The 14,160-nt window shown below is 34.1% G+C and overlaps 1 long non-coding RNA gene across 1 annotated transcript; it reads left to right on the top strand.

Annotated features, from left to right (window-relative positions):
• Positions 1-28: 28 nt before the first annotated feature.
• LOC135952658 (uncharacterized) lies at positions 29-7,938 on the top strand. The gene is made up of 3 exons (XR_010576054.1): positions 29-148; positions 7,106-7,239; positions 7,347-7,938. It is a non-coding gene; the product is annotated as an uncharacterized LOC135952658 (long non-coding RNA).
• The last annotated feature ends 6,222 nt before the right edge of the window (positions 7,939-14,160 follow it).

The following is a 14,160-nucleotide window of genomic DNA, read 5'->3' as shown; positions in this document are numbered from 1 at the left end:
CTAATTCATATTTTCAATTCAATTTTCAGGCTTCAATTACTCAACAAAATGAGCAACACACACAACAATAGTGACTACAAGGTATCAACATCAACAAATTTGGAAGAAAATGAAACAAACTGGTATTCGTCAACTATAATATTTTTCGGTAAGTGTCTAGAAAATTAAGTTATTTATCTAATTATATACTTAGAGTATTTCATATATATTAATTTCTCGTAGATTTTTATAATCGGTACTTATTAAAATAACAGAAGGTAGGATAATAATCATGTATATAAAAATATAAACAGAACATAGTTTATTTCCCTTTTGTTATTTTAATAGAACTTGATAATGAATTATGTTGACGTAGTATTTGGTAGTAAAATGTCCAAAACTGATAATTAGGTACTCCTTTTATCTCAATACTATAACTTGTGGTAATTAGGCTGTTAAAGGAATTCTATTATTTGGAAACAGATATTAGAAACAATATTTATTTCTTTTTCCTACCCTGACTCGCCGTAAGATGCGGGCAAATGTATGTTATTGCTCTAGGTGACTAAAAACTTATAGTTTCTTAATGGCACAGTTCCCCTAGAACAACAATGAGGTTACACTTTCGGGGCAATGACGGTTACAAAATGTAACCAGCTAAGAAACGTAGGCTTAAGTCAGGATAAATGAATAAATAACTTTTAACAGCTTTACTTCCACAAGTCAATAGTATGAGATATAAGTTTGTACATATCCCAATACTATTCATGTTACACCAAACCTATGCCAAATATAATTCATTTCTAGAATAAAAAAATGAGAAATTATTACTATTTAAACTAACTACAAATATTTAATTAGATTACTAACCTTTCGAATATAATTTAGAAAAATAGTCAAACGTTTAGATAGTTGGGAAAACATTAGGACTAGATACACCAAGGATATTAAAGCTATTGCTTTAAATCTTTGGCGTGAAATACCCCTAACGATTTCCCTAGCAAGTCCTCAACTTCGTACAGGCTGTTTCCGATCGGTTTTACAATTCTACATTTAATGAATTTCCGGGCTAATTTCGCGTTGAAGTTACTTTTAAAATCGCTTTGCTGGAAATTTCGACGATAGACTTATTATAGGATTTTTCATTTCGGACGTAAGCTTTATGCAAGTTGTCGCGTATTTTCTTTCGAATTAATTCCATTTGCGCAGGCTTAGGAATAATTTCCATTTCCGAATCTCTTAAGCTTTGTAGTTTGCGGGCTAACTGGTACACACTCCCATGGCCAATCATATTCATACCGAACAACGCAAAATATGGCGTTACCCCAATCGATGTCTGGACCGAAGATCTTAGGGAGTATTCTATTTCGGACAAATGTTTGTCCCACTCTGTATGGTCATTTTGTAAATAAGATCTTACGGCTGCCAGAATCGATTGGTTTACACGATCCGACGCGTTCGCTTGTGGTGAGTGTGTAGCCGTACGAAGGTGTTTAACACCAAAATTGTTGATCATATCCGCGAACTCTTTACTCACAAATTGTTTTCCATTGTCTGAGACAATGGTTTCAGGAGTTCCAAACTTGTGGAAAACCTCCGAGATTAGGAATTTGATTACATTTTTGGTGTTAGCCTTCGGCAAAGCTTTTAGAAAGACATACTTAGTAAAATGGTCAAGCACTATAAAAATATACACGTTTCCGTTCTTTGAACGCGGGTAGGGACCAAGGAAGTCTATAAATAGACGCTGAAATGGTCTTTCGCATCGTGTCTCGGCACCCATAGGTGGTCTAAGCGTCATATTAGCGGGTTTAGTCTCCTTGCAGATCTGGCAATTTCTTACAAAATCTCTTACCTGTACATTCAAATTAGGCCAATAAAAATATTCTTTAATACGACTAAGCCACCGTGAGAAGATTGGGGCGAATTGTGGCATCGCTTAATGATGTCCGCTGTAAGTTCCTGTGGAACCCAAAGCTTCCATGAAAAATCTTCATTAAGTATAAAACCGTCGTATGGTTTAGTTCTCTTGTAGACCAGCTCTTCGACTACCTTCACATCCGGCAATTGCTCGGAATTCGCCTTTATTGTTTCTATTAATTGTAGGTAGTCATCAGATTTGAATGCACAAGAATTAAAATCTATAAGATTAGCCATTTCCGTGGAAATTTCTTCCATTTCGTAGCGCGATAGGGTATCGGGTACTACGTTTTGTTTCCCCTGCCTATGCTCAATTGCGAAATCATACGCCTGCAAATGAAGACTCCACCTCGCCAATCGACCAGTCAAATCTCTATGTGACATAAGCCACTTGAGACTGCTGTGATCCGTGATCACCGTAAATGAATTCTATGTAGGCCCTAAACTTCTTAATCGCCAAGACAACTGCCAAACAGTCTCGTTCAGTAACAGAATAATATTTCTGAGCTGATGTCAGCTTATGTGAGAAATAGGCTATTGGGTGCTCTCCATCAGAATCGTCTTTCTGGAAAAGAACAGCCCCAATGCCTAAATCTGACGCATCACACTGAACGTAGAAATGCTTGGAGAAATCAGGGTGGTTAAGGAGTGGGCTCGTAGTCAGAGCATTCTTGAGGCGATCAAAAGCAACCTTAGCTTCTTCCGAAAACTTAAATTGTTTACCCTTTTTCAGCGTTTCAAATATTGGGGCTGCAATGGTAGCATAGTCTGGTATAAATTTTCTATACCAGCCTGTTGCTCCCATGAAGCTCCTCACTTGTTTTGCTGTTTTAGGATATACAAAACGAGTAATCGTTTCCACTTTGGCTGGATCCGGTTTAAATTTGCCGCCACCGACAATGTACCCTAGATATCGTAACTCCTTAAAACAGAATTTAGATTTTGCTACATTAATGGTCAAACCTGCATCTGCTAGACAAATAGCTACACGCTTCAACAATTCCAGATGTGTCTCGAATTCTGGAGATACTATCAAAAGATCATCTATGTAGACAAAAACTCTTTCACGAAGTGCCGCGGGGATCACTTTATCCATTAAATGACATAACCTTTGGGCTGCATTACACAGTCCAAAAGGCATGACCGTAAATTGATAAAGTGGTCGTCCGGGTACCGTGAATGCAATTTTTTCTCTACTAGATAATTCTAGTGGTACCTGCCAGAACGCGTCTTTTAAGTCGACACTTGAAATATAAATCGTATCTCCCAATCGACTGAGCAAACCTTCGATATGCGGCAAAGGATAAGCATCCTTGACTGTCAGCGCATTGAGCTTACGAGCGTCCAGGCATAACCGATTCTTCTCGCCCCTTCGTACGAGAGTAACCGGATGACTCCATGGACTCTCGCTAAGCTCAATCACCCCGAGGTCAAGCATCCTATCCAGCTCAGCATACATTAATTTTTGCACAGCCGGGGATACAGGGTAGTAGCGATCTTTCACTGGAATTGCATCACGCGTATCTATTGAATGCATTTCCAAATGTGTTTTTCCTAGTCCTTTCTTTGTATAGCAGGGGAACATCGATATGGCCAAATCTAATTTCTGTCGTTGTTCGGAATTCGACTTATGAATTATAACATCTAGTGTCTCATCCTCGTCATCGCACAGATTAATACCATTAGTTGTTAAGCTATCGATATTGGCGAACAATTTGAAAGCCTTCATAAAATCAACTCCCAAGAATAGCTCACGACTCAGAGTAGGAACTAAATAGAAGTTGATATCATGTGACATACCACGAAACTCAACTTTGACTTTGACTCGACCTACTATAGGGTGTTCGGTTCCATCCGCCGTTTTTATACTCGTCTTAAAATCGTGGATTGTTAGACCGGTCCTTTGTATGAAGTCCATACAATTACGACCTAAGCACGTAACCGTAGCACCGCTATCTAACAATCCCTCGATTTCCTGATTATTTATCACAATCCTAGTATAAAAACGAGAATCACCGCCCTCAAACAACGACGCGGCCGAAATTTCCCGCCTAACGATTCTCCGTCTTTTGTATCGCTCGCGCGCCTTCTTGATCCTACTCGAAACGTTACCGAAAATTCTAAATTTTGCTTCATTATATTCCCGAATCCTGATATGCAGAGGTTTTAATTCTGAGCCGAGGATCAGGACTTGCATCTAATTTTGCTTCACTATTTCTCAAAATCCTAATTTGCCCTTTCCCTTCTTCATTAGTTGATGTTGTTCTTTGTCTAACTGGGCCTATACCTCGGTCGTCCGCGTCTCCCCAGTTCGAGACGGGTTCCGTGTCCGGTTTCCCTGACACCTTGGACATTTAGGGGTCACAACATTGTCCATTCCACATTTAAAACAGAAAATTCTTCGTGTGGACGAAGGACAATCAAGAAAACTGTGACCAACCTCCTTGCAGTTCCAGCAGGTGTATCTACTCGTGTTCTGCATCGCGTCCACTTCCAGTGTAGGCATCACTTCTTCCTGCTGAACTACTATCTCGTTTACTCTACCATAATTGGGACGCTGTTGGTAGCTCTGCCTCTGGCTTGCCAACAAATTCTCAGCCCTTTTTACTTCCCGACCAAAGTCTTGTAAATTATAAACTTTTATGGGGAACAACAGTTGTGCTAACGATGGCTTCAAATTTCCCCTCATTATGTCTATCAAGGACTTCTCGTCATATGGGGTCTTTTGCTGATGACGTAGTTTTATTATGGCGTTATAAAAGTCCTCAAAAGACTCATGAGGCAACTTTTCGAAACGCTGGTACTGACTCAAAATGGCATTTTCCAACTCTTGCCAAGAATTTATTTGTGTCAGTTTGCGGTACGAGATACACCTGCTTCAGTGGTTGCCATGTTGCTGCTGGTTGGTAAATTATTAGAAATTTTGCTACCCTGACGAGTTACTACCATATTCCACCAAAATTACTCAACAAAATTAAAATTATTTGGAAAAATTGGAAAATTATGTTTTTCCTTCGGGAGTAGAAAGTACTACCCCAAGGATTAAAACCACGATTATCACGAAAATCAAATTTAAAATAATAAAAAAATCAAAAATATAAAAAAAATCAAGAATATAATAAAATAAAAGATAATATATAAAAAAAATAAAATAGAAATTATAAAAAAATTAACGCAAAATAATGGATATTTCCAGTATTTACGGATACCGCACTAATACCGAAAATTATTTATAAAAATTATAATATTGTGTAAATAAGTGATTGGGGTTTAAATCAGCGTGAGTGTGTAGGATTAGAAAAACAATTTGATGATTAATTTTGACATAAATTAAATTCATACTTGTAGTATAATTCTGTTCTAAGTATTCTTGTGTTTCCCTATTGAAACTAATATTTGAAATTTTACTATATAAACTGACTTAAATACTGCGACTGAAAATTGAAACGTTATTTCCTTTTCCTTTTTCAGGACTAGCAAAAAAGACTGTATAACAAAAAAATATTTAAATAAAATTTTAATTTTCGTCTCCCAGGAGCAGTTAAATTAGTTATTTGAAACTAACTAATTAAGACTCTGAGATTGGAAATGCTAAAAAGTACTTATATTTAAAAATGTATCGCAATTATATTTAATTTAATTAATAAAATTTTTTAAAATATAAGGCTTATACATATTAAATGAAAGTATGAAAAAAAACAAATGAAATTTAGTTGGGCTATTGAATCTAATATGACTTTTTGTTAACTTTATTTTCTATGCGAATAATCCTGTTCTCATATATACAACATTGATTACGACTCTAGCTATAAAGTTAACAAAAAGAAATATTTTTGCCAAGAAGATGTCACAACGCGTTACGGACTCTTATGTTGACGTGAACGGGACTTACACCTCTTGAGCAAAAACACAAAACTAACATGTAAGGAAACACTCACTTCTGGCCCCATGTTGGGCGCCATTCTGTACTGACCAAAATATTATAATATTGTGTAAATAAGTGATTGGGGTTTAAATCAGCGTGAGTGTGTTGGATTAGAAAAACAATTTGATGATTAATTTTGACATAAATTAAATTCATACTTGCAGTATAATTCTGTTCTAAGTATTCTTGTGTTTCCCTATTGAAACTAATATTTGAAATTTTACTATATAAACTGACTTAAATACTGCGACTGAAAATTGAAACGTTATTTCCTTTTCCTTTTTCAGGACTAGCAAAAAAGACTGTATAACAAAAAATATTTAAATAAAATTTTAATTTTCGTCTCCCAGGAGCAGTTAAATTAGTTATTTGAAACTAACTAATTAAGACTCTGAGATTGGAAATGCTAAAAAGTATTTATATTTAAAAATGTATCGCAATTATATTTAATTTAATTAATAAAATTTTTTAAAATATAAGGCTTATACATATTAAATGAAAGTATGAAAAAAAACAAATGAAATTTAGTTGGGCTATTGAATCTAATATGACTTTTTGTTAACTTTATTTTCTATGCGAATTATCCTGTTCTCATATATACAACATTGATTACGACTCTAGCTATAAAGTTAACAAAAAGAAATATTTTTGTCAAGATGTCACAACGCGTTACGGACTCTTATGTTGACGTGAACGGGACTTACACCTCTTGAGCAAAAACACATAACTAACATGTAAGGAAAAACTCAATACATACCAGCATTTATGGGAAGTAAAAAAATTTAAGGAACCCGAAGTAAGTGATGATTTCAAAACAACACAGAAACACAAACTCAATATAACGATTTCTGTCAAAACTAATCATCATGTCGGCTAATGGACTGCCGACATATTGTTCCTACCCACAGGACTCTACTGTCCTTTCCATGGCAACTTAATGGGTTCAGTAGTTGCCCCTAACTAACCCTACACACACACCACTAGATTATATTACCCCAATCACTTACCTTTTACTTTATTCTTCCATTTTTTTAAATAATTCAAAAACTTTCAATTTGTTTCATCAACATTATAAAATTCATTTTATTTAAAGTTTAATTTAGTGTCAATTTAAAATTCATACAACTACTTATTAATTTTTACATTTTTTTTTTTTAAAAGCTTTTAAACAGGTAAGTTTAATTTTCTTTCTATTTATAAAAAACAACGTATTTATAATTACATAAATTTTCTTTCTATTCTTTCAGGTTTATTTTTTTTTATTAAATTTTTTTGTTTTAGATCTAACTCTTGTTTATACCTTAAATGCCCAATTCGTGGCTTAAATTAATTAAAGGACCCTACTAAAATGAGCTCATCTTTTTATTGTCCCTACGTTTTTTCTTCACAAAATTTAATAAGGATTAATTAAGAAGGTAAATTAAGGAGTTAAACCTAATAACTAACCGTAAAATAAAATCAAAAAAATTTATATATATTATATATATGTGTACGTATTCTTTTTTTTTTGTTTGTTTTACAGATACCTGAGACTGTTTATGCTGATGAGGGTTGCTGAGGTGCTTCTGTTGGATGATGATGAATGATGCTGACCACGCCGATGATGAAAAACGGATGAATGATGGAGGATGACCAGACTATGTAGGGGAAACCAAGGTGATGGCGGATGAATGAGATGTCTTCTGATAACTGGAGAAATTGGCGGATGATTTTATTAAGGATGGTGGATGGTGTATACTCTGGTGGATAGAGTTGATGTGGGCGTTGAAAATGACGGGTAAAGTTGATGGATGGAGGATATGCGGCGGATGGTGAATTTGGCGGAAGTGGCTGGCGAAAATGGCGTTTTTTTTTATTTTTAGCTTTCAGTTTTTATTCTTGGCTTTAGTTTTACTTTTTACTTTTCATTCAGTTTTTTTTTTTTTTGGTTCATTTAGTTTTAGTTTTAAATTTTATTTTAGCTTTAACTTTATTTATATATATAAATTTAGCTTTTAGTTTTATTTTAATTTTTTATTCAGTTCGCAGTTCAGTTCTAGTTCAGTTCGGACGTGTTTATTTTTACTCCGAGTTAACTCGTTATTTTAATGTATCTATCGGAAAATAAATATAAATATCACCTGTTTATTATTTACGCGAAAGGACGCTTTTTTTTTTTTTTAATAATATTATTAAATAAAAAAATCAAAACAACAACTAAAAGACAAATAAGTAAAAAAAAAAATTCTTTATATCTTTTTTTTCTTTTTTTGAACCTTTTTTGTGCATTGACTATTAAATAAAGATCAAGAGTGTTAACGAAAGTAATTACAAATACTCTTAAATGAGTCTCTTCAACGAAAACAGTGAGCGAAGGTTAAGTGTAAACGGCAGAAATGCATACGTTACAGTTAATGTAGACGAAAAAAATATAAACAAAACAAACAGAAGAATAGATGACAACTTGTTTTTAACAGCCAAACCTGTTAACCGTGCTCGTTCTTGTTCCCCCGCATTGACAACAACTAATGATTGTCAAACAAAAGAAAATTCAACTCAATCAGAAAATAAAAATATTTTATCTCTGCCTGAAAGTATGCTAGCTATATCAGCTTCAGATACGAATTCCACCACACTAACTACAAATAAAATTAACCCATTAAGCGGCGCTGTACCCAAGATTAGTCAACCATTAAATAATGAAAATAAATCCCAAATACAGGTTGGAATGGACCGGTATATTACAGTTTTAAAACGGGCACGAAGTCCCAAGTCCTCGAAAGCGGCACCCTTGGCCAAATTATATAAGGATAGTGAACCTCATAGACTAAACAATGAAAATCGTTTTTCTATTCTGGAATGTGAAACTAATGAACCAGTAAATAAAATCCATTCTACAAAACCACCCCCCATTTACTTGAGAGAAAATAATTCGAATCCACTGGTTCAGAGCCTGATCTCATTAATAGGAGAGAACTCTTTTTACGTAATCCCAATCAAGAAAGGCACGATTCATGAAACTAAAATACAGGTCAATAGTGAAAACGATTATAGAAAGGTTGTAACATATTTTGAAACTCAAAAGAAAAGCTTTTACACTTATCAGCTGAAAGGAAGCAAGGGTCTACAAGTTGTAATAAAGGGTATTGACTGTAATGTTGAACCACTCGAAATAAAGCAAAGCTTAGAAGATAAAGGCTATAAGACAAAAAATGTGATAAATATTAGAAATCGCGAAAAAATACCCCAACCACTCTTCCGTGTTGAACTTGAACCCGGTGACATAAACCTGAAAAAAAATGAAACACATCCCATATATAACTTGAAGTACTTATTGCATCGTAAAATTACGGTAGAAGAACCACACAAACGATTTGGCCCCGTTCAATGTATGAATTGCCAAGAATATGGACACACCAAGGCATATTGCAAATTGCCACCAGTATGTGTCATTTGCGGGGAGTTGCATAACACATCCCAATGTAACAAATCTAAAGATGATCCTAAAATAAAAAAATGCAGCAATTGCGGAGGTAACCACACAGCAAACTACAGGGGTTGTCCTGTCTACTCAATTGTTAAAAAATCACAAAGCCAGAAACCAAAGATTTTCCCCGCTCAGCCATTAAATAACATCAATTTGAACTACCCCCCGTTGCAACAGATTTATGACAACAAAGTAACATATGCAAATGTACTTAGAAACAACCAAACTCAGCCGCAAGTCCCTCAACCCCAAAACGAAAATATGAACCCAGAGGTAAGAGAGCAAACGCCAATTTTCAATTTTACCCGACTAGAATCTACAATAGAAACTCTTGTGCAATCGGTAAATAACTTTACAAACTCAATGAGTAACATGATGCAAGAAATGCTTAAGATGCAATCAATGTTATTGCAGGCTGTGCTTAACAGACCATGAACTGCCTAAGAATATGTTTTTGGAATGCAAACGGCATACGCCAACACAAAAACGAACTCGAATATTTTTTAAGAAACCAACAAATTGATGTAATGCTGGTTTCTGAAACTCATTTGACGTCCAGAAGTTCCTTTCGAATAAATGGATATGTAATATATGACACCAAAGATCCCAGAGGTAGAGCATGCGGAGGCTCGGCAATTTTAATAAAAGCTCGAATAAAACACTACTTAATGTGTGATTTTTGCGAAGATTATCTTCAAGCTACTACAATCTGTCTTGAAGATTTTCATCGAAACTTAGTGATTTCATCGATATACTCACCCCCAAGATTCTCAATTACAGAAAGTCAATATAATAGATTTTTTAAATCACTAGGCCCCCGTTTCCTGGCTGCTGGCGATTATAATGCTAAGCACACATTCTGGGGATCACGACTGATTACCCCTAAAGGTCGTGTTTTGTTCGACTCAATTTCTAAAATGGGTTTGCATGTGCTTTCGAGCGGCCAACCTACTTACTGGCCTACTGACCCACGAAAAATACCGGATGTTATTGATTTTAGCGTGATGAAAAATATCCCTAGAGAAATGATTCAAATTGAATCCTCGCTGGAACTATCTTCAGATCACTCACCCACTATTATTACTTTATTGAGCCCACTAGAAATTGTATCCCCGACTGGTAATTTAGCGATGGCAGGCACAAGAATAAATTGGCTCAAATATAAAAAATACCTCAGTACACATTGCTCGGAAAACATACCGCTAAGAACACCAGAAAACATCGATCACTCTCTTATCAATTTCGATAAAAATCTCAGAATGGCTGCTCAACATGCTACCCAAACACCCCGACAATTCAGATATAATAGAATTAATTCTGCAGATGTCGAACGGCTCTTAAATGAAAAAAGAAGATTTCGAAGAGAGTGGCAATTGCACAGATCCCCCCAACTAAAATCGAAGCTTAAAGATTGTATAAAAAGACTTAAAAAGCTCTTGGAATTTCGAAAAATGGAATCATTGAATAAATATTTAGAAAGCCTGGACGCAACCCCGCAATCGGATTACTCATTATGGCGAGCAACAAAAAATCTTAAAAGACCCGTTATATGTAAGTCCCCCTTGCGAAATTCAAGTGGTGGTTGGGCAAGAAATGATACTGAAAAAGGGAATATGTTTGTTAATCATTTAAAAAAAGTATTTACACCGAACACATCAAACGAAGCAATTGAGTTGCCACCTGTTGCACCCTATTTTGGAGCAGCCGTACCCCTACGTTTTGAGATTCGAGAGATCGAAAATGCTATTGCTGATTTAAATCCCAAGAAAGCGCCTGGTATGGATAAGATCAGCAACAAGATGCTTATGGAGCTACCCCGGATAGCAATAAAAATAATTCTTTTTATTTTTAATGCTATATTACGACTTGAATATTATCCTCCAGAATGGAAGGTTTCACTGGTTACCATGATACCCAAGCCGGGAAAAGATCACACAAAAGTAGAATCATACAGACCCATCAGCCTATTGTCTAATATATCAAAGCTATTTGAGAAGATACTTATGAACAAGTTGTACCCGATGTTAACTAAAAACAATTGTATTCCGAATCATCAATTTGGATTTAGAAGAAAACACAGTACTATCGAACAAACCCATAGACTTGTAAATATGGTGAGAAAAGCGTTTGAAGAAAAGAAATACTGTTCTGCACTCTTCATCGACATCTCTCAAGCGTTTGATAAGGTATGGCATGCTGGATTAATATACAAATTGAGTCAAAATTTACCGGCAAACACACATAAGCTGTTGGAAAGCTATTTAACTGGTCGAACATTTAAGGTTAAAGAGGGAAACTTTTTAAGTACTGCACAACCCATTGAAGCTGGAGTCCCCCAAGGCAGTATCCTGGGACCTTTTTTATATTTGATGTATTCGTCTGATATGCCAACTAACAATCGCACTCATACATCAACATTTGCTGATGATACTGCTATTCTAAGCATTCATGAAAACCCTCAAGAAGCGTCTCGTCACTTACAAAACCACATATTTGAATTAGAAAAATGGTTAAAACAATGGAAAATTAAAGTCAACGAGCAAAAATGTACACACATTACATTTACATTGCGTAGAGAATCATGCCCCCCTATTCATATCAATAACCAAACAATAATTCAACAATCGGAAGTGAAATACCTCGGAATACATCTCGATCGTCGCCTTACATGGAAAAGTCATATAGATGCAAAGTTGACTCAAATGAAATTGAAATCAATTCAAATTAATTGGCTTATTGGCAGAAACTCCACGCTTAGTTTAGATTGTAAACTTCTACTTTATAACATGATCATAAAACCGATATGGTGTTATGGCATACAGTTATGGGGCACGGCCTCAGCGTCAAATGTAGAAAAGATCCAAAGACGCCAAAACAAGTTTCTAAGAATGATCACAGTTGCCCCCTGGTATATCAAAAACGCGAATATACACAAAGATCTAAACGTGCCCATTGTAAAAACTGAAATCTCGAAAAACGTACAAAAATATTTAAAAAAACTTGAAGTTCACCCAAACCCGCTGGCCCGCAACATATTAGATAACCGTGGCCACACTCGATTAAGAAGGAGGGACACAGCAGACCTAATCTAGAAGGAAGAATGCCAATTTAACCAAAACAACCATGAACACAAAATTTTTTCGTCCGGCACTGGCTGGACTAATTAAATAATAATATTAGATATAAGATTTGAACCACTTATTGTTAGTTCATTAAATAATGAAGATACAATAAATAAATGATGAAAAAAAAAAAAAAAAAAAAAAAAAATTTAATTTAGTTTCCTTTTGACTTATTTAAGTTTTCGTTCTATTTTTATTTAGTTTTTAGATTTGTTTTTAGGCTTTAGTTTCATTTTAACTCAGTCTCTAGGTTTATTTTATTTTAATTTAGTCTTAGTTTATTTTAGTTTTAAGTTTTATTTAGCATTTAGTTTCGAATTTTGGCTTATTTCAACTTTTAGTTTTTATATTTATTTAACTTTAGTTTTAGCTTTTGCTTTAGATTTCAGTTTTTTTATATTTTTAGGCTTTTATTTCAGTTTAATTTTAGGTTCTTTTCTTTATTTTAATTTCTTTTCTTTATTTTTAAGTTCTTTTCCTTAACTTTAGGTTCTTTTATTTATTTTTAGGTTCTTTTCTTTATTTTAAGTTCTTTTATTTAATTTTTGAGTTCTTTTCTTTTCTTTAATTTTAATTTCTTTTCTTTATTTTTAATGAATTGTTTTTTTTGTACATTTAATTTAAATAATAAAATGATTCACAAAATTTCTCACAAATTTGTTATTTTTATTCAACGGTGCGCCACTTAACCACTTACCAAACCAATCCAATCACAAAGAGATGGATCCACAGGTCACACGCCAGCTCATCACCTCGGTGTCATATTCTTTGTTCCAGGCAAAATAGATTGTCAGCAATCTACTTTGCCTGGCGCCTGTATTTTGTTTGTTTTTATTTACTCCGTTCTAGTCTGTTTCCTTTTTTGTATCTGTCAAAAACTCTTTGACATCTGTCATCATTTTCCGCGTTGCCAACCTCTTCTCATACATCCACAGGGTGCACACGACATATTTTTACATAAAAAATATATATTTTTTTTCAAAATTCAGTCAATCGAAAGAAGAACCATTACCTACTCAGTTTTATGTATATCAAACAAAAAATTGTGAATAAATTCGAAAATAATTAATCGATTTTTGTATATCTCGTTAAGTTGCTATTATATTAGGGTTTGTCATAAATTATGTTTTCGTTCTGCAGCAGCAGAACTATTTGGAAGTGAAAGTATATTAAAAATAAAATTACATAAGTCACTATAACAGAGTTCATTGAATCCATCTTTAAGTGTGCTTACATTTTCCCGAACAAATTTATGCGAGCATTAATATGTAAAGATATATCACTTAGCCGAAGCAAATTCCATTATTTATGTGGAAGCAGTGATTTAAGATTGTTTTGAAGTATACAATTCTAAAACAGCTTCCATCTTTCTCCTGCAACCAATCAAAAAGTTGAATCCACTCACTCCTAAATTTCCACTTTGTTTTGCAACTTTATTCACTAGAAAAAAGTAAAATTATAGGTATTTTATTCATATTTATTTTCCATCAATTGCCAGTCTTGGAGTTTTTGAAAGACATCTAAAAGTACTACATATTTTAACTATTAAATAAAATTGTAAAAAAAATATCTTTTTTGCGGCCTTTTGTTTAAGAAATACAAGTGTTTGTTTACATTTAATTTGCACTAAAACTATGATTTTGATGTTTTTCATATAAATGCAAAGATGTTATACATTTAACGGCGTTAAGTTCAATAATCAGGTTTTTCCAACTATTTTATTTCACACATGTTTTTTATTTGTTATC

This window comes from Calliphora vicina, chromosome 2 (genome assembly GCF_958450345.1).
Source record: "Calliphora vicina chromosome 2, idCalVici1.1, whole genome shotgun sequence".
NCBI classification, from domain to species: Eukaryota; Metazoa; Arthropoda; class Insecta; order Diptera; family Calliphoridae; genus Calliphora; species Calliphora vicina.
Note: the sequence above shows the minus strand (reverse complement) of the source record. Positions and strands in the feature narration are given on the sequence as shown.